The sequence below is a fragment of the Andrographis paniculata genome, unplaced genomic scaffold, assembly GCF_009805555.1.
Source record: "Andrographis paniculata isolate CXL003 unplaced genomic scaffold, ASM980555v1 Contig51END, whole genome shotgun sequence".
In the NCBI taxonomy this organism is placed as follows: Eukaryota; Viridiplantae; Streptophyta; class Magnoliopsida; order Lamiales; family Acanthaceae; genus Andrographis; species Andrographis paniculata.
Window position 1 is genome coordinate 1,305,372 of NW_026137586.1, and position 24,266 is coordinate 1,329,637.

The window sequence follows — 24,266 nt, forward strand, 5'->3', positions numbered from 1 at the left end:
CATTTATGCATTTAATTTATTTTTGCTTTATGCATATAGAAATAGATTTACTTTTACGTCCCGGGACTTGCATGCATTAATTTTTTTGCTATATTTTATACTAACTTATTTTTAAGTGTTTTTAATTTATAGGTAAAGCATATGGGGAAACGAGGGGATCCGCAAAGTCCTTCGACCTCGATTTCAAATCCAAGGTAAGTGACTTTAATATTATTTAGTTGTTTCCTTCACATATATACTAATATCCATTTTTAATGTTTTTTAGATGCGTACGAGAGTGAGCGGTCGGATGATCGGACGACCGAATACATAAGAGGGAGTAATCCGTCCCTTTCCTTTTACATTTGTGCATTTAATTTAATTTAGCATTATGCATATAGAAATAGATTTATTTTTACGTCGGTCCCGGGACATGCATGCATTAAATTTTTTGTTTCTATATTTTATACTAACTTATTTTCAAGTGTTTTTAATTTGTAGGTAAAGCTTATGTGGAGACGAGGGGATCCGCAAAGATCCTTCGATCTCGATTTCATATCCAAGGTAAGTGATTTTAATATTATTTTTTTGTTTCCAATACATATATACTAATATCTATTTTAAATCTTTTTTAGATGCATACGAGAGGGAGTGGCCGGATGATCGGACGACCGAATACATCATAGGGAGTAATCCCACCCTTTCCTTTTACATTTATGCATTTAATTTAATTTAGCATAATGCATATAGAAATAGATTTATTTTTTCGTCCGTCCCGGGACATGCATGCATGCATTAATTTTTTTGTTTCTATATTATATACTAACTTATTTTCAAGTGTTTTTAATTTGTAGGTAAAGCTTACGTGGAGACGAGGCGATCCGCAAAGATCCTTCGATCTCGATTTCAAATCCAAGGTACGTGATTTTAATATTATTTTTTTGTTTCCTATACATATATACTAATATCTATTTTAAATCTTTTTAGATGCATACGAGAGGGAGTGGCCGGAAGATCGGACGACCGAATACATCATAGGGAGAAATCGGTCCATTTACTTTTACATTTATGCATTTAATTTACTTTAGCATTATGCATATAGAAATAGATTTATTTTTACGTCGGTCCCGGGACATGCATGCATTAAATTTTTTGTTTCTATATTTTATACTAACTTATTTTCAAGTGTTTTTAATTTGTAGGTAAAGCTTACGTGGAGACGAGGCGATCCGCAAAGATCCTTCGATCTCGATTTCAAATCCAAGGTAAGTGATTTTAATATTATTTTTTTGTTTCATATACATATATACTAATATCTATTTTAAATCTTTTTAGATGCATCCGAGAGGGAGTGGCCGGATGATCGGACGACCGAATACATCATAGGGAGTAATCCGTCCCTTTCCTTTTACATTTATGCATTTAATTCAATTTAGCATTATGCATATAGAAATAGATTTATTTTTTCGTCGGTCCCGGGACATGCATGCATTAATTTTTTTGTTTCTATATTTTATACTAACTTATTTTCAAGTGTTTTTAATTTGTAGGTAAAGCTTATGTGGAGACGAGGGGATCCGCAAAGATCCTTTGATCTCGATTTCGAATCCAAGGTAAGTGATTTTAATATTATTTTTTTTTTCCTATACATATATACTAATATCTATTTTAAATCTTTTTAGATGCATACGAGAGGGAGTTGCCGGATGATCGGACGACCGAATACATCATAGGGAGAAATCGGTCCATTTACTTTTACATTTATGCATTTAATTTACTTTAGCATTATGCATATAGAAATAGATTTATTTTTACGTAGGTCCCGGGACATGCATGCATTAAATTTTTTGTTTCTATATTTTATACTAACTTATTTTCAAGTGTTTTTAATTTGTAGGTAAAGCTTACGTGGAGACGAGGCGATCCGCAAAGATCCTTCGATCTCGATTTCAAATCCAAGGTAAGTGATTTTAATATTATTTTTTTGTTTCATATACATATATACTAATATCTATTTTAAATCTTTTTAGATGCAACCGAGAAGGAGTGGCCAGATGATCGGACGACCGAATACATCATAGGGAGTAATCCGTCCCTTTCCTTTTATATTTATGCATTTAATTTAATTTAGCATTATGCATATAGAAATAGATTTATTTTTTCGTCGGTCCCGGGACATGCATGCATGCATTATTTTTTTTTTTTCTATATTTTATACTAACTTATTTTCAAGTGTTTTTAATTTGTAGGTAAAGCTTATGTGGAGATGAGGGGATCCGCAAAGATCATTCGATCTCCATTTCAAATCCAAGGTATGTGATTTTAATATTATTTTTTTTTTCCTGTACATATATATTAATATCTATTTTAAATCTTTTTAGATACGTACGAGAGGGATTGGCCGGATGATCGGACAACCGAATACATCATAGGGAGAAATCGGTCCATTTACTTTTACATTTATGCATTTAATTTACTTTAGCATTATGCATATAGAAATAGATTTATTTTTACGTCGGTCCCGGGACATGCATGCATTAAATTTTTTGTTTCTATATTTTATACTAACTTATTTTCAAGTGTTTTTAATTTGTAGGTAAATCTTATGTGGAGACGAGGGGATCCGCAAAGATCATTCGATCTCGATTTCAAATCCAAGGTAAGTGATTTTAATATTATTTTTTTGTTTCCTATACATATATATATATAATATCTATTTTAAATCTTTTTAGATGCATACGAGAGGGAGTGGCCGGATGATCGGACGACCGAATACATCATAGGGAGAAATCGGTCCATTTACTTTTACATTTAGGCATTTAATTTACTTTAGCATTATGCATATAGAAATAGATTTATTTTTACGTCGGTCCCGGGACATGCATGCATTAAATTTTTTGTTTCTATATTTTATACTAACTTATTTTCAAGTGTTTTTAATTTGTAGGTAAAGCTTCCGTGGAGGCGAGGCGATCCGCAAAGATCCTTCGATCTCCATTTCAAATCCAAGGTAAGTGATTTTAATATTATTTTTTTGTTTCTTATACATATATATTAATATTTATTTTAAATCTTTTTAGATGCATACGAGAGGAAGTGGCCGGATGATCGGACGACCGAATACATCATAGGGAGAAATCGGTCCATTTACTTTTACATTTATGCATTTAACTTACTTTAGCATTATGCATATAGAAATAGATTTATTTTTACGTCGGTCCCGGGACATGCACGCATTAATTTTTTTTTTTTCTATATTTTGTACTAACTTATTTTCAAGTGTTTTTAATTTGTAGGTAAAGCTTACGTGGAGACGAGGCGATCCGCAAAGATCCTTCGATCTCGATTTCAAATCCAAGGTAAGTGATTTTAATATTATTTTTTTGTTTCCTATACATATATACTAATATCTATTTTAAATCTTTTAGATGCATCCGAGAGGGAGTGGCCGGATGATCGGACGACCGAAGGCATCATAGGGAGTAATCCGTCCCTTTCCTTTTACATTTATGCATTTAATTTAATTTAGCATTATGCATATAGAAATAGATTTATTTTTTCGTCGGTCCCGGGACATGCATGCATTAATTTTTTTGTTTCTATATTTTATACTAACTTATTTTCAAGTGTTTTTAATTTGTAGGTAAAGCTTACGTGGAGACGAGGCGATCCGCAAAGATCCTTCGATCTCGATTTCAAATCCAAGGTAAGTGATTTTAATATTATTTTTTTGTTTCATATACATATATACTAATATCTATTTTAAATCTTTTTAGATGCATCCGAGAGGGAGTGGCCGGATGATCGGACGACCGAATACATCATAGGGAGTAATCCGTCCCTTTCCTTTTACATTTATGCATTTAATTCAATTTAGCATTATGCATATAGAAATAGATTTATTTTTTCGTCGGTCCCGGGACATGCATGCATTAAATTTTTTGTTTCTATATTTTATACTAACTTATTTTCAAGTGTTTTTAATTTGTAGGTAAAGCTTATGTGGAGACGAGGGGATCCGCAAAGATCCTTCGATCTCGATTTCGAATCCAAGGTAAGTGATTTTAATATTATTTTTTTTTCCTATACATATATACTAATATCTATTTTAAATCTTTTTAGATGCATACGAGAGGGAGTGGCCGGATGATCGGACGACCGAATACATCATAGGGAGAAATCGGTCCATTTACTTTTACATTTATGCATTTAATTTACTTTAGCATTATGCATATAGAAATAGATTTATTTTTACGTAGGTCCCGGGACATGCATGCATTAAATTTTTTGTTTCTATATTTTATACTAACTTATTTTCAAGTGTTTTTAATTTGTAGGTAAAGCTTACGTGGAGACGAGGCGATCCGCAAAGATCCTTCGATCTCGATTTCAAATCCAAGGTAAGTGATTTTAATATTATTTTTTTGTTTCATATACATATATACTAATATCTATTTTAAATCTTTTTAGATGCAACCGAGAAGGAGTGGCCAGATGATCGGACGACCGAATACATCATAGGGAGAAATCGGTCCATTTACTTTTACATTTATGCATTTAACTTACTTTAGCATTATGCATATAGAAATAGATTTATTTTTACGTCGGTCCCGGGACATGCACGCATTAATTTTTTTTTTTTCTATATTTTGTACTAACTTATTTTCAAGTGTTTTTAATTTGTAGGTAAAGCTTACGTGGAGACGAGGCGATCCGCAAAGATCCTTCGATCTCGATTTCAAATCCAAGGTAAGTGATTTTAATATTATTTTTTTGTTTCCTATACATATATACTAATATCTATTTTAAATCTTTTAGATGCATCCGAGAGGGAGTGGCCGGATGATCGGACGACCGAAGGCATCATAGGGAGTAATCCGTCCCTTTCCTTTTACATTTATGCATTTAATTTAATTTAGCATTATGCATATAGAAATAGATTTATTTTTTCGTCGGTCCCGGGACATGCATGCATTAATTTTTTTGTTTCTATATTTTATACTAACTTATTTTCAAGTGTTTTTAATTTGTAGGTAAAGCTTACGTGGAGACGAGGCGATCCGCAAAGATCCTTCGATCTCGATTTCAAATCCAAGGTAAGTGATTTTAATATTATTTTTTTGTTTCATATACATATATACTAATATCTATTTTAAATCTTTTTAGATGCATCCGAGAGGGAGTGGCCGGATGATCGGACGACCGAATACATCATAGGGAGTAATCCGTCCCTTTCCTTTTACATTTATGCATTTAATTCAATTTAGCATTATGCATATAGAAATAGATTTATTTTTTCGTCGGTCCCGGGACATGCATGCATTAATTTTTTTGTTTCTATATTTTATACTAACTTATTTTCAAGTGTTTTTAATTTGTAGGTAAAGCTTATGTGGAGACGAGGGGATCCGCAAAGATCCTTCGATCTCGATTTCGAATCCAAGGTAAGTGATTTTAATATTATTTTTTTTTCCTATACATATATACTAATATCTATTTTAAATCTTTTTAGATGCATACGAGAGGGAGTGGCCGGATGATCGGACGACCGAATACATCATAGGGAGAAATCGGTCCATTTACTTTTACATTTATGCATTTAATTTACTTTAGCATTATGCATATAGAAATAGATTTATTTTTACGTAGGTCCCGGGACATGCATGCATTAAATTTTTTGTTTCTATATTTTATACTAACTTATTTTCAAGTGTTTTTAATTTGTAAGTAAAGCTTACGTGGAGACGAGGCGATCCGCAAAGATCCTTCGATCTCGATTTCAAATCCAAGGTAAGTGATTTTAATATTATTTTTTTGTTTCATATACATATATACTAATATCTATTTTAAATCTTTTTAGATGCAACCGAGAAGGAGTGGCCAGATGATCGGACGACCGAATATATCATAGGGAGTAATCCGTCCCTTTCCTTTTATATTTATGCATTTAATTTAATTTAGCATTATGCATATAGAAATAGATTTATTTTTTCGTCGGTCCCGGGACATGCATGCATGCATTATTTTTTTTTTTTTATATTTTTATACTAACTTATTTTCAAGTGTTTTTAATTTGTAGGTAAAGCTTATGTGGAGACGAGGGGATCCGCAAAGATCATTCGATCTCCATTTCAAATCCAAGGTATGTGATTTTAATATTATTTTTTTTCCTATACATATATATTAATATCTATTTTAAATCTTTTTAGATACGTACGAGAGGGATTGGCCGGATGATCGGACGACCGAATACATCATAGGGAGAAATCGGTACATTTACTATTACATTTATGCATTTAATTTACTTTAGCATTATGCATATAGAAATAGATTTATTTTTACGTAGGTCCCGGGACATGCATGCATTAAATTTTTTGTTTCTATATTTTATACTAACTTATTTTCAAGTGTTTTTAATTTGTAGGTAAAGCTTACGTGGAGACGAGGCGATCCGCAAAGATCCTTCGATCTCGATTTCAAATCCAAGGTAAGTGATTTTAATATTATTTTTTTGTTTCATATACATATATACTAATATCTATTTTAAATCTTTTTAGATGCAACCGAGAAGGAGTGGCCAGATGATCGGACGACCGAATACATCATAGGGAGTAATCCGTCCCTTTCCTTTTATATTTATGCATTTAATTTAATTTAGCATTATGCATATAGAAATAGATTTATTTTTTCGTCGGTCCCGGGACATGCATGCATGCATTATTTTTTTTTTCTATATTTTATACTAACTTATTTTCAAGTGTTTTAATTTGTAGGTAAAGCTTATGTGGAGATGAGGGGATCCGCAAAGATCATTCGATCTCCATTTCAAATCCAAGGTATGTGATTTTAATATTATTTTTTTTTTCCTATACATATATATTAATATCTATTTTAAATCTTTTTAGATACGTACGAGAGGGATTGGCCGGATGATCGGACGACCGAATACATCATAGGGAGAAATCGGTCCATTTACTTTTACATTTATGCATTTAATTTACTTTAGCATTATGCATATAGAAATAGATTTATTTTTACGTCGGTCCCGGGACATGCATGCATTAAATTTTTTGTTTCTATATTTTATACTAACTTATTTTCAAGTGTTTTTAATTTGTAGGTAAATCTTATGTGGAGACGAGGGGATCCGCAAAGATCATTCGATCTCGATTTCAAATCCAAGGTAAGTGATTTTAATATTATTTTTTTGTTTCCTATACATATATATATATTAATATCTATTTTAAATCTTTTTAGATGCATACGAGAGGGAGTGGCCGGATGATCGGACGACCGAATACATCATAGGGAGAAATCGGTCCATTTACTTTTACATTTAGGCATTTAATTTACTTTAGCATTATGCATATAGAAATAGATTTATTTTTACGTCGGTCCCGGGACATGCATGCATTAAATTTTTTGTTTCTATATTTTATACTAACTTATTTTCAAGTGTTTTTAATTTGTAGGTAAAGCTTCCGTGGAGGCGAGGAGATCCGCAAAGATCCTTCGATCTCCATTTCAAATCCAAGGTAAGTGATTTTAATATTATTATTTTGTTTCTTATACATATATATTAATATTTATTTTAAATCTTTTTAGATGCATACGAGAGGAAGTGGCCGGATGATCGGACGACCGAATACATCATAGGGAGAAATCGGTCCATTTACTTTTACATTTATGCATTTAACTTACTTTAGCATTATGCATATAGAAATAGATTTATTTTTACGTCGGTCCCGGGACATGCACGCATTAATTTTTTTTTTTCTATATTTTGTACTAACTTATTTTCAAGTGTTTTTAATTTGTAGGTAAAGCTTACGTGGAGACGAGGCGATCCGCAAAGATCCTTCGATCTCGATTTCAAATCCAAGGTAAGTGATTTTAATATTATTTTTTTGTTTCATATACATATATACTAATATCTATTTTAAATCTTTTAGATGCATCCGAGAGGGAGTGGCCGGATGATCGGACGACCGAAGACATCATAGGGAGTAATCCGTCCCTTTCCTTTTACATTTATGCATTTAATTTAATTTAGCATTATGCATATAGAAATAGATTTATTTTTTCGTCGGTCCCGGGACATGCATGCATTAATTTTTTTGTTTCTATATTTTATACTAACTTATTTTCAAGTGTTTTTAATTTGTAGGTAAAGCTTACGTGGAGACGAGGCGATCCGCAAAGATCCTTCGATCTCGATTTCAAATCCAAGGTAAGTGATTTTAATATTATTTTTTTGTTTCATATACATATATACTAATATCTATTTTAAATCTTTTTAGATGCATCCGAGAGGGAGTGGCCGGATGATCGGACGACCGAATACATCATAGGGAGTAATCCGTCCCTTTCCTTTTACATTTATGCATTTAATTCAATTTAGCATTATGCATATAGAAATAGATTTATTTTTTCGTCGGTCCCGGGACATGCATGCATTAATTTTTTTGTTTCTATATTTTATACTAACTTATTTTCAAGTGTTTTTAATTTGTAGGTAAAGCTTATGTGGAGACGAGGGGATCCGCAAAGATCCTTCGATCTCGATTTCGAATCCAAGGTAAGTGATTTTAATATTATTTTTTTTCCTATACATATATACTAATATCTATTTTAAATCTTTTTAGATGCATACGAGAGGGAGTGGCCGGATGATCGGACGACCGAATACATCATAGGGAGAAATCGGTCCATTTACTTTTACATTTATGCATTTAATTTACTTTAGCATTATGCATATAGAAATAGATTTATTTTTACGTAGGTCCCGGGACATGCATGCATTAAATTTTTTGTTTCTATATTTTATACTAACTTATTTTCAAGTGTTTTTAATTTGTAGGTAAAGCTTACGTGGAGACGAGGCGATCCGCAAAGATCCTTCGATCTCGATTTCAAATCCATGGTAAGTGATTTTAATATTATTTTTTTGTTTCATATACATATATACTAATATCTATTTTAAATCTTTTTAGATGCAACCGAGAAGGAGTGGCCAGATGATCGGACGACCGAATATATCATAGGGAGTAATCCGTCCCTTTCCTTTTATATTTATGCATTTAATTTAATTTAGCATTATACATATAGAAATAGATTTATTTTTTCGTCGGTCCCGGGACATGCATGCATGCATTATTTTTTTTTTTTCTATATTTTATACTAACTTATTTTCAAGTGTTTTTAATTTGTAGGTAAAGCTTATGTGGAGACGAGGGGATCCGCAAAGATCATTCGATCTCCATTTCAAATCCAAAGTATGTGATTTTAATATTATTTTTTTTTCCTATACATATATATTAATATCTATTTTAAATCTTTTTAGATACGTACGAGAGGGATTGGCCGGATGATCGGACGACCGAATACATCATAGGGAGAAATCGGTACATTTACTATTACATTTATGCATTTAATTTACTTTAGCATTATGCATATAGAAATAGATTTATTTTTACGTAGGTCCCGGGACATGCATGCATTAAATTTTTTGTTTCTATATTTTATACTAACTTATTTTCAAGTGTTTTTAATTTGTAGGTAAAGCTTACGTGGAGACGAGGCGATCCGCAAAGATCCTTCGATCTCGATTTCAAATCCAAGGTAAGTGATTTTAATATTATTTTTTTGTTTCATATACATATATACTAATATCTATTTTAAATCTTTTTAGATGCAACCGAGAAGGAGTGGCCAGATGATCGGACGACCGAATACATCATAGGGAGTAATCCGTCCCTTTCCTTTTATATTTATGCATTTAATTTAATTTAGCATTATGCATATAGAAATAGATTTATTTTTTCGTCGGTCCCGGGACATGCATGCATGCATTATTTTTTTTTTTCTATATTTTATACTAACTTATTTTCAAGTGTTTTTAATTTGTAGGTAAAGCTTATGTGGAGATGAGGGGATCCGCAAAGATCATTCGATCTCCATTTCAAATCCAAGGTATGTGATTTTAATATTATTTTTTTTTCCTATACATATATATTAATATCTATTTTAAATCTTTTTAGATACGTACGAGAGGGATTGGCCGGATGATCGGACGACCGAATACATCATAGGGAGAAATCGGTCCATTTACTTTTACATTTATGCATTTAATTTACTTTAGCATTATGCATATAGAAATAGATTTATTTTTACGTCGGTCCCGGGACATGCATGCATTAAATTTTTTGTTTCTATATTTTATACTAACTTATTTTCAAGTGTTTTTAATTTGTAGGGAAATCTTATGTGGAGACGAGGGGATCCGCAAAGATCATTCGATCTCGATTTCAAATCCAAGGTAAGTGATTTTAATATTATTTTTTTGTTTCCTATACATATATATATATTAATATCTATTTTAAATCTTTTTAGATGCATACGAGAGGGAGTGGCCGGATGATCGGACGACCGAATACATCATAGGGAGAAATCGGTCCATTTACTTTTACATTTAGGCATTTAATTTACTTTAGCATTATGCATATAGAAATAGATTTATTTTTACGTCGGTCCCGGGACATGCATGCATTAAATTTTTTGTTTCTATATTTTATACTAACTTATTTTCAAGTGTTCTTAATTTGTAGGTAAAGCTTCCGTGGAGACGAGGCGATCCGCAAAGATCCTTCGATCTCCATTTCAAATCCAAGGTAAGTGATTTTAATATTATTTTTTTGTTTCCTATACATATATATATATATTAATATCTATTTTAAATCTTTTTAGATGCATACGAGAGGGAGTGGCCGGATGATCGGACGACCGAATACATCATAGGGAGAAATCGGTCCATTTACTTTTACATTTAGGCATTTAATTTACTTTAGCATTATGCATATAGAAATAGATTTATTTTTACGTCGGTCCCGGGACATGCATGCATTAAATTTTTTGTTTCTATATTTTATACTAACTTATTTTCAAGTGTTCTTAATTTGTAGGTAAAGCTTCCGTGGAGACGAGGCGATCCGCAAAGATCCTTCGATCTCCATTTCAAATCCAAGGTAAGTGATTTTAATATTATTTTTTTGTTTCTTATACATATATATTAATATTTATTTTAAATCTTTTTAGATGCATACGAGAGGAAGTGGCCGGATGATCGGACGACCGAATACATCATAGGGAGAAATCGGTCCATTTACTTTTACATTTATGCATTTAACTTACTTTAGCATTATGCATATAGAAATAGATTTATTTTTACGTCGGTCCCGGGACATGCACGCATTAATTTTTTTTTCTATATTTTGTACTAACTTATTTTCAAGTGTTTTTAATTTGTAGGTAAAGCTTACGTGGAGACGAGGCGATCCGCAAAGATCCTTCGATCTCGATTTCAAATCCAAGGTAAGTGATTTTAATATTATTTTTTTGTTTCATATACATATATACTAATATCTATTTTAAATCTTTTAGATGCATCCGAGAGGGAGTGGCCGGATGATCGGACGACCGAAGACATCATAGGGAGTAATCCGTCCCTTTCCTTTTACATTTATGCATTTAATTTAATTTAGCATTATGCATATAGAAATAGATTTATTTTTTCGTCGGTCCCGGGACATGCATGCATTAATTTTTTTGTTTCTATATTTTATACTAACTTATTTTCAAGTGTTTTTAATTTGTAGGTAAAGCTTACGTGGAGACGAGGCGATCCGCAAAGATCCTTCGATCTCGATTTCAAATCCAAGGTAAGTGATTTTAATATTATTTTTTTGTTTCATATACATATATACTAATATCTATTTTAAATCTTTTTAGATGCATCCGAGAGGGAGTGGCCGGATGATCGGACGACCGAATACATCATAGGGAGTAATCCGTCCCTTTCCTTTTACATTTATGCATTTAATTCAATTTAGCATTATGCATATAGAAATAGATTTATTTTTTCGTCGGTCCCGGGACATGCATGCATTAATTTTTTTTTTCTATATTTTATACTAACTTATTTTCAAGTGTTTTTAATTTGTAGGTAAAGCTTATGTGGAGACGAGGGGATCCGCAAAGATCCTTCGATCTCGATTTCGAATCCAAGGTAAGTGATTTTAATATTTTTTTTTTTCCTATACATATATACTAATATCTATTTTAAATCTTTTTAGATGCATACGAGAGGGAGTGGCCGGATGATCGGACGACCGAATACATCATAGAGAGAAATCGGTCCATTTACTTTTACATTTATGCATTTAATTTACTTTAGCATTATGCATATAGAAATAGATTTATTTTTACGTAGGTCTCGGGACTTGCATGCATTAAATTTTTTGTTTCTATATTTTATACTAACTTATTTTCAAGTGTTTTTAATTTGTAGTTAAAGCTTACGTGGAGACGAGGTGATCCGCAAAGATCCTTCGATCTCGATTTCAAATACAAGGTAAGTGATTTTAATATTATTTTTTTGTTTCCTATGCATATATACTAATATCTATTTTAAATCATTTTAGATGCATACGAGAGGGAGTGGCCTGATGATCGGACGACCGAATACATCATAGGGAGTAATCCCTCCCTTTCCTTTTACATTTATGCATTTAATTTAATTTAGCATTATGCATATAGAAATAGATTTATTTTTCGTCGGTCCCGGGACATGCATGCATTAATTTTTTTGTTTCTATATTTTATACTAACTTATTTTCAAGTGTTTTTAATTTGTAGGTAAAGCTTATGTGGAGACGAGGGGATCCGCAAACATCATTTGATCTTCATTTCAAATCCAAGTTAAGTGATTTTAATATTATTTTTTTGTTTCCTATACATATATACTAATATCTATTTTAAATCTTTTTAGATGCATACGAGAGGGAGTGGCCGGATGATCGGACGACCAAATACATCATAGGGAGTAATCCCTCCCTTTCCTTTTACATCTATGCATTTAATTTAATTTAGCATTATGCATATAGAAATAGATTTATTTTTTCGTCGGTCCCGGGACATGCATGCATGCATTAATTTTTTTGTTTCAATATTTTATACTAACTTATTTTCAAGTGTTTTTAATTTGTAGGTAAAGCTTATGTGGAGACGAGGGGATCCGCAAAGATCATTCGATCCCGATTTCAAATCCAAGGTAAGTGATTTTAATATTATTTTTTTGTTTCCTATACATATATATTAATATTTATTTTAAATCTTTTTAGATGCATACGAGAGGGACTGGCCGGATGATCGGACGACCGAATACATCATAGGGAGAAATCGGTCCATTTATTTTTACATTTATGCATTTAATTTACTTTAGCATTATGCATATAGAAATAGATTTATTTTTTCGTCGCTCCCGGGACATGCATGCATTAATTTTTTTGTTTTTACATTTTATACTAACTTATTTTCAAGTGTTTTTAATCTGTAGGTACAGCTTATGTGAAGATGAGGGAATCCGCAAAGATCCTTCGATCTCGATTTCAAATCCAAGGTAAGTGATTTTAATATTATTTTTTTATTTCCTATACATATATACTAATATCTATTTTAAATCTTTTTAGATGCATACGAGAGGGAGTGGCCGGATGATCGGACGACCGAATACATCATAGGGAGTAATCCGTCCCTTTCCTTTTACATTTATGCATTTAATTTAATTTAGCATTATGCATATAGAAATAGATTTATTTTTTCGTCGGTCCCGGGACATGCATGCATTAGTTTTTTTGTTTCTATATTTTATACTAACTTATTTTCAAGTGTTTTTAATTTGTAGGTAAAGCTTATGTGGAGACGAGGGAATCCGCAAAGATCCTTCGATCTCGATTTCAAATCAAGGGTAAGTGATTTTTAAATTATTTTGCTCTTTCCTGTATATATATACTAATATCTATTTTAAATCTTTTTAGATGCATACGAGAGGGGGCGGCCAGATGATCGGACAACCGAATACATAATAGGGAGTAATTCGTCCATTTCCTTTTACATTTATGCATCGCATTTATTTTAGCATCTTGCATATAGAGTTAGATTTATTTTTACGTCCCGGGACTTACATGAATTAATTGTTTTTTTTTAATTATTAATTATCAATAAACATATTTTTTTCCTAATTATATCAACTTAGACTAATATAACTTATCTTCTAATAAAAAAAACATAAAATTTAATTAAAACTTAATATTAAAATTGTGGGCTGGCCTTGCCCGGTATACTTAGAAACCGGGCCATGCCTTGGCTTGGGTTTTCAAACCCAATCCAGAATCAGGCTGGGCGTATCGGGCTTCAATTTTAAAACAACCCGAGACAAACCAAAAAAATATTACTCTCTTTTTCTCGCAAAAAATGCACTAATTTTTTGCGTGTCGGAATGAGTAACATCAGCCTGAAATTGCTACATTTTTTTTTTTTGCTAAATATGATTTCAACTTTCTCAAATTATGGAAGCAACATACCTTAAAATTTGAATCCGCCAATATGCTGAAGCTTTTTCCTTTAAATCCGTTGATATGTTGAAGTCTTTTCCAATAATACCTTTGTATCGAATTGCAATGGTGCACTAGATAAACCATTTCCCAATGCTTCCACATATAACTCCTAGAAGTAAGAGATTAAGTAAAATAAATAAATAACATGCTTACACAGGTTTTTTCTATAACTGTTATTATGAAATTTCTCAAAGCATTATTATTACAAAATATAATTTATCAAATTCTCTAAAGTAAGACTACTTAGTACCAACTCACAAACAATTTGTTCATACCACTTTTAATGTGCCAACATAGCATAATTCAGATGGAAGAAACAAATGCCCGTTAGAAAATTATTAAGCACAACATTACAACTATTTTAATCGTTATAAATAAAATTAGACCCCTCTGCCTTGTGGAAATATGTTCAACAACTAATGGACAACAAATTAATGTTCACACATATACATACACATGAATACTGGAATTTTAAAGTTGTAATTATATTGCAAGCCTATATAGGTAATGCCCATATTCAACTAGAATGTTGTTACCTGAATTACAAATGACAACTGTTCTTGTTGCTTTTATGTTCAGATCCATGATCAAAAGCTGCCAACGCTCTGTAAATATGGGTTCAACTGTAGATGATAAAAAAAAAAAAAAACATATACAAATTAGGATAGGTATTACCTCATACATAAGATATGTGTGTCCTGCATAAATTTCTCCATTCATTCTACATAAACACTCAACAAATTCACTATTTAATAGTAGTCGAACTAGGACACACGTGAGTATTCTGTTAGTAATACCTCGTAAGCAATTCCTCACGAGAAAATTCCATAAATAATTTTATAAGTGAATTACTAATGACATCAATCATGAAATTTTATCCGTGACAATAATTTAAATATGTTTCTAACTTTCTATAAACTAATGGATATATAGGATCAAGCAAATATCGTGGCATGATAAATTGACATTTTAAGGTGCAGAAGTTTGAAAAAATTACACCACATGAAGTGAAAGACTCGACCTTTGATGCAATTAACTAAAAATTTCAACTCTATAAAATTGTAGTGCACATAGTAAAACATAAATTTATCAATCGAAAAGAAATGCTATATGTTTTCATTTAACATGATGGAAAAACAAACCCAAAGAATATTTGATGTCTACATGTAGATTTCCAAGTAGCAAATGGTGAAAGGATTAGAATACTATAAACACCATATTAGCACATTGCAATAGCTTAATCCGCTAAAGTTTTAAAAATCTCATTATTATATAAAAACTCTATTCAATCTACTTTCTTGTATCTACAAACCAGCCAATCCTAATATATTAACAGGATAGTAACAAATATATGTAATAAGAAATTGCACCTTGCTGATAATAATTACAAGATTAAAATACTTATGAACAGAATAGTGGCTTAGAAACATAATCTTATATCTTATATCTTCAATAGGGGTAGAAAATGAAAATTTCACAAGAAAAACTAAAATAGTTACAATTACACCCATAAAAGGAATGAAATAGAATTGTTGGCATACGATGCCCCTTCTGATTTCAAATTTTCTAACGGTGCCTGTACCAATACAAGATTAAACAAGCATGATTCAGTAGTTAGTAACTTTAATGAATGTCATTAGATCATGTCATTTAGACGAGGGGTTGAAGTGGAAGGGAAATCAACTAAACTTACCCAAACGGTTCAAACCGCTAATTACGATTTGTCAAAATATCAAATCGAAACCAAACCTTCCGAATAACAGCTTCGGTTACCGTTTGACGGTTTCGATTACAGTTTAAAAACCGCCGGTTTCGGTTTTAAAACCACTGGTTACAGTTTGAATCGCCTGTCTATATATATATTCATTTTTAATATTTTTTATTTTCTATTTTCCTAAATTTGAATTGTATTTAAAAATAATTAAGTTTGATATTAATTTTATTCAGATATATTTATTATTTATTTATTATGTAAAAATCATATATATAAATAATTAATTCAATCGTTACATTATAAAAATAATTAAAATAATAAATATAATAAATCATTAAATTAAATTTAAAATAAAAAAGTACATAAAAATAAATATAAAAGTATAGATATGATAAAAAATTACAAAATACAAATGGTTGCAGCCACACACCGTTCTCTTTTTTTACCTGCTCCCTGCTCCCTCTTTCCTCGTTATTTTTCTTCTTCTTCGTGGGGAGAGATTAAAAAATAAAAAAATACAAACCGCCGGTTCAAATCGTAAACCGACAGCTTACGGTTTGAAAATTTCACAAACCGAAACCGAACCGTGGGGATGACAGTTTCGGTTCGGTTTGTGCCGGGTTTCAGTTTGAACCGTAACCATCGGTTCGAAAACCGGTGAACTGGCGGTTCAAACCGATGGTTCGAAACCTGGGCAAGTCTAAAATCAACCTTATTCAATTCTAAATCAAAAAGGATCTCTCAACATATATTGGTGATAGTTAACCATGAATTGGTCCAACAAATTTACAAAACAATATCTATCATGCAGGAATTTCGTAAATTTAATTAAAATTCTACATTGTTGAGTATATGCCAGTAATCTTCTATGTAAAAGAACCACGGAGAATAAAATAAATTTTAAACAAACCTTTCTACGAAACTTAACAAAGCAAGTTGAAATATTAAAACTGCAACACCATATTGTGAATAATAGCTTAAATCAAGCGGCGCTTAGAGAACATAGAATTTCACTTCCTTCATACATAATTCAAACAATATTTTACAGAGCAACACATTATTCACAAATCCCTATATACTACTTTCGTAATAGGTATGCAATGTGTTTCTTCAAAAGTTTACTACCAGATGGACATTCTTACATACCAATGTTTCAAAATATATGTTTTCATGAATTCAAACATAAGTATAACTTTCATCATAAATGGGCCGTTTGAAATAAAACACTACACCATTGGTCTTTGCATGGAAATAACAATCAAAGTGGCATAAAACGATATTTCTAAAAATTCCCTAACAATCAAAGGGGCATACATATCATATTACCCTTCTTATGCATGCATCTGCATTCTCAATGTCAAGAGGCTAAACAACAACAAACATTTGAAGAGTAACAAAAATTAACCAACTTCATCAGTCTCGTCTTACGAGATCAATGTTAAAACTCATGACTACTTACTTGAACTATTAGTAGTACTACTATAGCTCTTTCTTTATTATAAATTGTAAGCATGGCAAAGAGATTGAGGAAATCTTCACCTTCTTCTTCGGTAGATGCCATAAGCAATAGTAGCAGATGAAGTGATGCTTAATATAATAACCACAATCCAGGTGGCATCTCTTTTTAGTTTAACTTTAACTGTATCAAGCCCACTTGGTAGGTTGTGGCTATCAAATAAGGCCGCACTTGATTTGCCAATAGTAGTACCCACTTGGCCCCTGATTTAATTAGTAATGCATGTAATTTGAATTATCTATCAATCTAAGATAAGAATGGGAGGAGAAGAGAACATATATATTCAGAGAGAATTGTGAAACCTCCAAAGCCTCTCAACGATTTCACCCTTTAGGATCTGTTCCTCAACTAATTCAAGAACATCTTTAGCCGTGATGTATCCACACCTGCGTGATTAGAGAAAGTAGGTGATAATTCAAACTATCTAAAGGCATAAATTTTTTTATGAATGATGCCTCTCGTTATAAATGACTCAATCATTTTAAGCCTTTTCTGTTCAACGGTTCCTACACTTGAGAGTACTTGTGATTCTCTAAGGGTAAAATGAACACCCTTATCCAATGTTAGTACTAAAGGCAACGCATGGTAATTTTACAGCAGCATCTCAAATTTGGGCAATTCAAAATTCGAAAGGAGCAACTTGGAGATTATTTCATAAAAAACCCAAATACAGAGTTGTAAAAAAGATAGCCTAGCTTCAACTAACATTTAAGAGAATAGTTACTAGAAGCAAAGAGAATAGAATAAATTAACCAACAAGTAAATGGTTTTGCATGAGAATGAAAGCACCAGAATGCCTGCAAAAACACCATTTATTATACATGAACAAAACATATACAGGTCCATCAGATGTACATCAAAAAATATTTGCTGGCACAAACATGAAGAATGGAAGGAAAATAGGAAAAAGAAAGGAGTACAAAAAAAAAAAGAACCCACTGGCAAAGTACCAATGTATTAGAAACTGCTGAGCCAAAATAAACCTAGTTAGAATGTTGGCACCTTCAGAATGTTTATCCTTTCACCCAAAGCAAAAACAGCAGAACGATTTTTCAAAGGCTCTCTTCCTCTTGAGAAAAGACTAGTGCTTATGGTGTCAACACCAATCAAATCACTAGATGTTGCTATATCAAGTTGCAGCTTCTCCAGGGCCTGAATGTAAGCCCGAATTTTGGTGCTTAAAACCTGAAAAGTGATAATAACAACTGAATGTATGAGAATAAGGTCTGGTGCAGTGAATATTCATCCATCCTAATTTTAACTTAGAATTGTGATTTTGCAAGTATTTTACCTTATTCATGGTGTCAATATATGCAGATCGAACCTCAAGATACACTTCCTTACCATGCTCCTTAAGAAACGAAATTACATATCTGCATGTTGAGTCAACTATATTAAATGTCACACCTGATGGCTTATTTAGAAAACAAATAACATAAAATATTGTTGGAGGTTCAGAATAACAATATCACCTTCCACATAGTAGTATGAGGCCTACATTACTATTTTTGAAGAGAAGTCCACCAAATCTACCATGCAATGGCTCCTAATACTCAGCAGTCAACACCAATGCAAATTCTTAAGTGCCCCGAGAAAAAATCCCCACCATTTTGAACAAATTATCTTACAAAACTGGATTGCCCAATTGAGTAGATGCCAAATATTATGGAGTGTTTGGTTGGTGATTTTCTTTTGGATTGTTCTGGTTTTATGTTTGATAAGTAGTTTGGATGTGATTTTTTTTTTTTTAATAAGAAAATAGTGTATCTACAGAGAATCATGACGATTGAATAGTGAAAAAATGAAAAAAGTTGTAAAAAATGGACACTCTTATACTTTGATTAAGGGCTTGTAAAATGAATCTGGATTCCACTCTCTCTCCAGGTAGAATAAAAAAAGTATTTATGCATTTATTCAACACAACTTGCTTGTATTTCAGAAGAATGCTTTGTTGAAGGATTTGAACATTTGTCTTGGGTTTCCTTAACGCTATTAGTTTCTGAAGGATGAAGTCGAATACCTTCAGAAGCACCAAAAAGGAAAGAAAAATAAAAGTTAAAGTACATATCGAGGAATATAGTCAATTTCAAGCAATTAATCACATGGTAATTGAAGAATTATAACACATTCACACATGTCAACCAACTGTATAATATTCAAAAAGAATGTAGACAAGTATGACCAGTAGTCGAGAGACTATGTAACCACAACAATAACCAGTACATTGCCTACAGTAGAGAACATATAAGCAAATACATACCAATGAGCAAAGAGTAAATGCAGGAAAAAGTATAACACCAATGAGCTTTCCAAGCAACTTGTCATGATGCCGTAAAAATAATCAGGATATTTATATTTGTTTGTTTTGTTTTATTTTTTTGAATGACTTCAACATTCGTCTTGAATTAAAAGATAAAATATGAGAACAGCCTTCAGGGATATTCCACTAGATGCATATATAATAAGATTTATATATATATAATAATAGTAATAATAAAATAAAATAAAAAATGCAAAGGCTTATTCAAGTAAGTTAATTGAAAAAACATCCAATCCATCATGCACAACACTATATAGAGGGTGACGGGTGGAAGACTCCTTATTACGTTCTTATCTATGCTGCAATAGAAAATATTCGCAGTTGGCTACATTTGGATCCATACTCGAGGTAAAAAGTCGCATCTATGTTCAAAGATTTTCAGGTCTTTTGTGATGTATCAATATATTGGACCACCAACAGATATATGAAAAATGAAAATGCAAAGGCTTATTCAAGTAAGTTAGTTGAAAAAGCATCAAACCCATCATGCCCAACACTATATAGAGGGCGAAGGGTGGGAGAGGGGGGGAATAAATCGTGGAGAAAATCCTTTAAAATTGCAAATATTCTGGTGCATTTGTGTCTCAATTATCCATTCAGCGAAGCAAGGTGGGCGATATTGTTAGTAAGTAAATGCATGATAACTATATAGAATAGAAGAAGAGAAGAAAAACCACTGATCTCATCAAATTCAAGATTGTAGCATACCTTTGAAACTGCTTTTTGACGAAGCTTTTCTAGTTCTGGTTGAACATCATTTAGAGCTTTAGAAGTCTTCACCATTGCATCAGATTCAATAAACTTTATCTTTGTACTTTAGAATCTCAAGGGTTCTCATATACTCCTCACTCACCTATAGAAATTAAACAACACACCAGTTCATCAACAGAAACACCAAGTGGTAAAGAATGAAAATAAATCTCAAGGGTTCTCATCTGCTGGGAATGAGGCATTCTTATGTATGAAAGAAAAAACTTTGTAAAGTCGAAAGAATTGATGATATACTCATATTGAAAAAGAACAGAAGGGTTAAATCTGCTCTCATTTGACACTGAGATCAAGCCTGTCAGGGTTCAAATTCCAGCCAGGCCAATATTGAGAGCTAGATCAAGAAATTTCAAGACTCGATCTGAGTGTTGTTGAACCAAGAGCTACATTTGAAGGCTATTGAACCCTAAAACCTCTTAGATCAGATGTTCAAGAGAAATCCAAACCATTTCACAAGCCTTTATGCATTAGGAAAATTCTCAAAGTTAACCGTTGTCATACTGTGTGACTTTCATTCATCCAACAAACAAATTTACAAATCAAGAGAGAATATTATTATATTTGGGTTTCCAAAGGGTTTGTAAAATTTTATTTCTTTAGGTTAATTGACTTTGACTTATCTTATATTTTATAGTGTGTTTGTTTGCAGGGCTTCTACAGAGATGGTAAATTTTGAGGAAACAAGAGACATTAGTACCTCTCCATCAACGATAACATCTATCATCCATGGTGGGACAATGATGTCCTCAACAAATTTTGCCAATTTTGATTCAGCTGCCTGACAAAGCAAATAAGCATCTTATTATCATGGTATCTGAAGTAGTGATATAACATGAAAGTAAGATTTAAATGTCCAAAATCCAAATGGTTGTTGCAAACATCTTAAATAATTAAATGCATGATAATAGAAGCACAGGGATCATGAATTTCGACAAAAGTATGGTTAATAGTAGCTCCGGCACCACAAAATTTGGCACAGCATGGTCTAAGGGTCTTCGACCAAACTTTCTAGAAATCCCAGTTCCCTTCTTTAGAATTACTTTCTGTCATTGTCCTCAATTGCTTATGGATGTTTCCCTAGCAACGCCAACTGATTGATTTGGAGTTGCTCTTTTATATTTTGTACACTTTTTAGCTTCACTTCAAGTTATTATATGCAGGCAGACCATAAAACACAAAAAGACAAGTGAACTGATTTTCATTCAAGATGAAGCCTTATAAGATGGAATATAAGATACATTCAACATGGAATACACTTCAAATGTTTTAATTTAATGTGTTTTATTCAGAATTATACATTCATGTAGCACATTCAAAAAGAAAGATTACCATGATTCATGGCAAGCAATAACAAGGAGGTGCGATATTTCTAGACACTTTCTAACAAGCAATATATGTGTAAACAACTATAGATTGGTGGTTCGGTATTAAGCACAAGGAGAGATCCTTAAAGTATTTAACAAAATATTTAGTTCGAGACCATTCGTTAAATTGGGAGTGCATGACCATGCATCAATAGTTAAAATGTTTTATAAACCATTCATTCAGTAGTACTAGAAAACTGTTTTCATCATAAGGGAGGACATTAATAGCTTTTCTATATGTCCATGTGAAATGTCACTTCCTCGTCCTTAGATTTCCAAATATAGCCACTTACAATCAATGCACATCAACCTGCGAAAGAGCAGATAGCTGAACCACTAGTATATTTATTTGTCTGATAATTACATTATCTTTCATAATACAGAGGAGATAAGGATTTTACCTTTCGATTCTTGAGCTTAAGCCCCATGCCCATAGATTTCTCTTGAAGAATCTTAATATCTGAGCTTATTGAACAAATTTCAGCCTACCAAACCAATACAAAGAAAATAGTTGTGAAATTCATAGAGAATAGTATAGCAACTCACAATAAGTAATTTACTAAAGCCAAGAAAACTGTGACTTAACAGCTTAACACACACAGATTGCACATCTCCACTGGGGCATTATAACATTTGATTCATAGTTTATATTCTTTAGCTCTGGTTGATAGTTTGTGAAATATTTCATGACACCCAGCTAAGTCTTCTTATGAACAGCTAAACAATAATGGAATATGGCATCCCATTCCTGAAATCCACTGAGAACCTTTTCCATTTGCGATAGGATGATGTCACAATCATGAATTTGATCATGAAGAGAAACTAAATTGTCACTTTCTTTAATGTAATCCTGGCATCAAACAACAAATACAAAAGATCATGAAAGGTAGGCCAAGCTCAAACACTGGAAACACATTCCTGTCCAAGCAGATCCTAAATGTTCCAGAAACCATCAATCTAAGGGACAATTGACAGGCAACAAAATTGAACTTTCCAAAACATTTCTCCTCTGGACCTATGACATAGCCATAAAAGAAAATCCACAACGGAACAGAAATTCAAGGAAGATAGTGAGACTGAGTGCCGGATCAGAACCTCAATGGATTCGAGTTCAGATTGCCGTAAATTGTTCTCCACATCCTTCGTATAGTCTCGCGATTTCGTTCCTTTGGACAGTATGTTGGCAACTAACTTCAAGGCAGAGAGGAAAGTGCATATAATGAATCATTCAAATGATGAAATAGCAAAATGCAGTAGATTACATCTTACAAACCAACCTCGTCAGCTTTGCAATCTTCGAGCTCTTGCTCCAATCCTTCCAATGAGACATCGTCACCAACCATGCTTTCTCCAGATCGCCTCCGCTAACGTGCGATCGATGCCGAAACAGACGAAGCACGGGGTTAAAGACGATGGTGGGGAGGGATCTGAAACGAATCGTCGATATCTATCGGCGCTGCACTCCTTGCGACGGAAGATGGCGATGAGGTTGAAGGAGACGGAGAGTTGGGGACTTCGATTTCGATTGTAATTGATTTTTATCAGTTAAAATATTATTTTTTATATTGTCAAAATATTTTTTTATATTTAATATAAAAGATTCTTCAAATAAAAATAATAATAAAAAATATTTTTACAATAAATAAGGTATATAATTCTTCCATTGTGTAAATTTAGCTTAAAAAATATTTTTAGAACAAGAAAATATATAATCTTTTTATCATGTAAAAATAGATTAACATATAGACAAAAAATAATAAAAAAAATGAAAAATAAAAATAATTAAGGATATTTTTAAAAGTTTAGTCAATAATTCCTAACAATAAATAAATAGAATACTAAATATACTTATACATAGTTGGTTTTCAAAAAATTTACTGTTAGTTAGAAATAAATATAAATGTAATAAATATATTTGTAATTTAGAAGTTGTTGACTTCAAATTTAGATTAAATCCGAATAAATCATTACAGCAGAACAACTCCAAGATAAAAGAATTGTAAATTCTTGCAATACAAGTTGGTTGTTTATTGGACACAGTCAACGATCTGAAAGCGCATACATATTGGTGATCACAATGACGAAAATTACAAGATAATTGATAATCCAATTCGACTGTAACTAGCCATTTAGGGTTTCAACCTACATAAGA

At 32.1% G+C, this 24,266-nt stretch overlaps 1 long non-coding RNA gene and 1 pseudogene across 8 annotated transcripts; one reads left to right on the forward strand and one right to left on the reverse strand.

The window, feature by feature from the left end:
* Positions 1-2,412: 2,412 nt before the first annotated feature.
* On the forward strand, positions 2,413-13,107 carry LOC127253707 (uncharacterized). Of its 8 annotated transcripts, none has more exons than XR_007839317.1 (3): positions 2,413-2,575; positions 4,666-5,012; positions 13,025-13,107. It is a non-coding gene; the product is annotated as an uncharacterized LOC127253707 (long non-coding RNA). The 8 variants fall into 8 exon arrangements; XR_007839312.1 differs by lacking the exons at positions 4,666-5,012; positions 13,025-13,107 and adding exons at positions 3,276-3,622; positions 11,981-12,052; XR_007839311.1 differs by lacking the exon at positions 13,025-13,107 and adding an exon at positions 11,981-12,052.
* Positions 13,108-19,214: 6,107 nt separating this feature from the next.
* LOC127253706 (vacuolar protein sorting-associated protein 52 A-like) lies at positions 19,215-23,650 on the reverse strand (annotated as a pseudogene).
* Positions 23,651-24,266: the final 616 nt, after the last annotated feature.